Source organism: Oculina patagonica, chromosome 3 (assembly GCF_052425735.1).
Source record: "Oculina patagonica isolate OP01 chromosome 3, crgOcupat, whole genome shotgun sequence".
Taxonomy (NCBI): domain Eukaryota; kingdom Metazoa; phylum Cnidaria; class Anthozoa; order Scleractinia; family Oculinidae; genus Oculina; species Oculina patagonica.
In genome coordinates this window covers 16,936,607-16,941,364 of record NC_135760.1, presented here as the reverse complement: position 1 = coordinate 16,941,364, position 4,758 = coordinate 16,936,607, and the positions used below count along the sequence as shown (strand labels likewise).

The window sequence follows — 4,758 nt, the reverse complement described above, 5'->3', positions numbered from 1 at the left end:
GACATCCTACTATGTCGGTGAGCCCGCGATGAGAGTACACCGTAAAGGGGTGAATAGGTGGTGTAATAACATCACGTAACCCCGAAAGCGCAAAACTGACGCGCAAAACAAAAAATCTTTTTTCACTGTGATAGATATTTAAACTTGGCATTTTTTTTTAGCCAGAGGCTTCATAAACATTCCATACACTGCTTTTCAAGCGTCTTTCTTTCTAAAATGAGTCAATGGTGCGAGACATAATGGTAAGGAGAGGAAATTTTCGTCAGGTGCCAGCGGTTAATACTGGATGGGACGGACCGATGCTAGTCAATATCATCGCAAGGTACCTCCCACAGTTTGACAGGCTACCTCAACAATTCCCCTTGATTCTTTTCACCTCCTGGGTGGAGAGAGACACTGTGTCTTACCTAAACCATAAAACCTGCTGGAATCCAACGTACTTTTATGCTACCGCGCCTCCGAACCAACTAAGGGCAGCTACGAGCAATTATAAATAGCCTCTCACAAGGCGGAGTATAATTAACGGTTAGATTATGTGCTCAATGTGGTGATAGTTGATAAGGCCGAACAAAGGCCGAACGAAGGCCGAACGAAGACCGAACGAAGACCGAACGAAGATCGAATCAACTATAAATCGAGAGCGAATAATCTTACTGTCTTTTAAATAACGAACTCCGATAATCTTTCTAATTAACAATTTCTATTAAAACAATAGAGTGTTTCTGTCGAGGAACTATCAGACCGATAGTTCCGAGACAGAAACACTCTATCATTTTTATTGTTCACCACTAAATTTTCTTCGGCTTGCCAATAAAAACGAGCATTGTGAATTATTTTTTTTCTTTTAGGATGAAAGACTTAATTGAAAGCCAAAAATTAACAAACGAAACAAAACCAGACAAGAAACCCACTACTTGCAGTGGATTTAGTGGGGTTTGTATGCCCGCTTGTTTACAAAAAACATTTTTCGCGAACGAGTACTATCCATCGTGGCATTTTTCTCGGATGGGCAAAATGGGCTGATAGTGCCCTCCGGCGGACGAACACTATTGCGTCACGTGATCAATTTAAACCAATCAGAATCGGAGAAAATTTAGTGATGAACTATAAGGGCTGATAGTGTCCTTCGCGGATGAACACTATCGCGCCATGTGGTCAATTTAAACAAATCAGAATCGGAGAAAATTTAGTGGTGAGCTATAAGAGGTGATAGTTGACGTACCGAGAGCCAAAGTACAACAGTAATGTCCTTTTTCACGGTCTGCTCGGGAATTGAACTATCCAGACATATTTCCAAATCATCTTCCGAAACTGCACTGCGTACTAATTAACAATTAGACTACGAGCCCGAGTTTTTTATGAGCGAATATTCATTGAGGCGCAGCCGAGTTGACCATTCGGACCATTGCTCGTAGAAAACAAAGGCGAGTAGCCTAAATGTTTTAGTAAAAACTCTAAAGGGTTGTACTAAGTTCAGAACCTTGCAGCTCAAAAAGTCGCGCCTGGTCACACGAATCTAGACAAGTTTACATTTTACTTTTTCATGTCCTATTCTACGGTAAATCTCTTTCTGCAAGTTTTATACTCCACTGTTTTTCTTTACAACCTGATAACACAGGTAATACCATATTCCGGCCCAAACAGCTTTGGGTTTTTTATCTTGATCATCACCACGATCCCAGAACTAATACTTTAGATAAATGTCTGGCATGAAAGGAGCTACCTAACGGGGATTTCGCGAATTTTATTTCTTAACTGTTCTTAGGTTACCTTCGACACAAATATAAATTTTGACTGTTCAAAAATCTGTTAGAATCCGTGACAAAGCCCCTTTATTAGAGTGAATTCGTGTAACCCGTTTTTTATATGCAAATGCGCCGTGTAATATTTAAATGAGCTGTACAGGAAAACAGAAAATTGCGGACAAATCGTAATTATTTGCATGTGGAAGTCAGGTTAAAATTCAAGCATTTACCAATACGTAAAAACCAAAACAGATAACGGGGCTTAACATTTATCATGCCTTGAATTGTCTTGCGATTTTAGACAAACATTTTATATTCAACGTCCCGTAAAGAAAAACAAACTAATTTTCGATTTAGGTTGAACATGTTCTTGAAGTGCTTAAAGAAAGACACGTCCTGTTTATACTTATTTTCTGTATAACTATTAAAGTGATTTCTTTGAGGTTTTCTGACCACTCGTGTATTGTTTTATTGTACACAAACATTAGAATATTATACGACTCATTAACATATAAAAAACGGGTTACACGAATTCACTCTATTAATATTTTAAACTAGGTTAACCAAACGGAATGTGAGGGTGAACGCATTAAGTAATCATTAAATCAAGAGTACACATCAAATAAAGATAAATCTTTTTAATAGGCACATTATCTAGCTGTCTTTCTTTTTCTTCTTCGGGTCGTTCAGCCAGAATGTTAAGTGAGTTGTGTTACTTTTATGGCTACAATAGAATGATAGTTTACTTTTTACGCTTACATCTTTTTAACATATCTTGCGATTTTGTTACCGACTTAAATATTTGTCTGTTTACAGAGTTCAACACAAAAGTATCAACTCAAAGAAAAAATAAAGGAAAAGATAATTTTTTTTAAGTCCTCCATTGTTGTAGAAGTTAATCTTGGTCAATTCTTGAATTGTTGCTGTAAGTGTTTCTCTACCTAGTTATTCGTTCATAACACTCCTCTCTCGTTGGTCAAACCCTCTAGTTTAGCTGTTCAATACCTGAGGGAGAAGCAATAGATAAAAAAAGAGGAGAAACATCAGCGTTAAGTGAATTTTTACGAAAAAGGATGATTAGAGGTAATAAAATATGAAAAATGTTTTATTATGTACAACATCAAGAAGATTATCCCTACATAATAGCACTTCCGGTGGATAGAATTCAATTTTAACTCAATCCCAATCCATTTAGAGCGGTTTTCGCTTGAGTTTCGTAAATTCAAAATCAAAGTTATCACTTTGCCAATAACAAGGAACAAAAACAAATCAAAATCAAAGCCAGTACATGAAGCCGGCCCGAAGCGTGGGAAAACATTCGCGTGCGAGTCACAATTGGTTTTGGTTTTAAATCTGATTGGTTGAAAAAGAAGAACGCGTTTTTAAACCAATCACAGGGCGTAGTGAAGGAATACCAAAGCAATTCCAGGTTACACTTTCGACATTCAATCGAAATTGTTCTATCCCCTATCCCCTTTTCCGACTTCATAAACATCCACCATGGGGAATTATTATCTAAAAAGTTCTTGCCATTTTGAATGCAAACTAAGATCATGTTTTAACAACAAAAAAGTGTTTTTTATATAATTTCTTACGTGCACAGCACACACGCAATTACAAGAAAATTCAAAAATCGAATTCAAGAGATTTATTATTTGACGCATGTACACTTGAATTGGTTTCCAAGAGAACGAGTCATCTCGTACTCAGATCATCGTAGCTTTCGGGCATAATAAGACAGTAATCACTTCAGTCAGTTGGTGAATAAAGGCCGATATTTACCGCACAGAAAATTAAAAGTATCCTTCGCTATTCGCTATTCACACTCAAAACAAACAGAAGCTTCCCTAACTATCTAATAATTCCTTTGTTGTATATGGCGAATGAAATTTTCACTCGTATTTCTGGCTATTCATTTGTTAGGCATGTAATCTCGTAATTATTCACCTGAGTATTAGTGAACAACGAAGTAGATTTACCTTACATCTGGGTTAATATCTCATCTATTCACGCGTAAATTGGGGAATTATTATCTTAAAAGTCCAACCTTTGTACCATTTTAAATGCAAAATAAGATCCTGTTTTATGTGTTAAGCAAACACTTATATTAAAACGCTGACTAGCGTGTTCAACAGGTGTCACTTAATATGACAGAGTGCTAAGTGCAAGATCGGTAACTTAATTATCAGACGGCGTTAAATCACACGATTCCCCTTTTCATGTTTTAAATTTATATACAGTTATAATTTGTAACGTTAAGCGGTCTAACTTTTGTGTTGACGGTTTTTCGCAATTATAAAAATGTTATAGTCTTTTGTTTATTGTTCGCTTTCAGGACAATAAAAGTTCTTCTTTTTTATCTTTTGTAAAAAACCTCAGTTTCAATCAAAAGCCCTTTTTTATACAGCTCATAATCTTCAAAATGAAGTTAACGTCGTTAAAAATAATTGTTACATGTAATACACAGTTACTGCTGTGATATCTGAAGAGTAACGTTTTTTTTGACGGGCTTTGGATTCTTTAGACCTGACAGAATCGTCAGTTAAGTCTAAATAGACAAAAACAAATTGCTCATCGTTCGATCTACTAGTAACAGTAATCTCGCCATTTGAAAACTGTGTGTAAATTCTCTGTGTATCTCAAGTGGGATTATTATTTCCTTGCTTGCTTACCTCGTGTAAAGAAAAAGCGTCGCGCTTACCAGAATACCACGGTCTATGTTTTAACATCTTAACTCCTTTGTCTTTGTCCTTAAGAGATTCCAATTTCTTTTCATCCCCGTTCGCCGAATAGCGCGCACAATAATACGGTGAAAGATAGGATAGCGACAAATTGTAGAAATCTCGTCATCTTCGCACTTTATAAGACTTATATACCAGGGATGGTCTTATGTATTATTTAGCTGACTTTTATAAAGATTTGTCGGTTCTCATTACATCCGGATTAATTTGTGAATCAATGAAACCGTTGGGCATTCATAGATTTTGAAAAAAATACAACGTGAATACAATCG

General features: G+C 36.3%; 1 protein-coding gene across 1 annotated transcript in view; it reads right to left on the bottom strand.

Annotated features, from left to right (window-relative positions):
* LOC144646971 (uncharacterized) overlaps positions 1–4,758 on the bottom strand; it is a 165,333-nt gene that overhangs the window by 31,890 nt on the left and 128,685 nt on the right. The window lies entirely within an intron of this gene.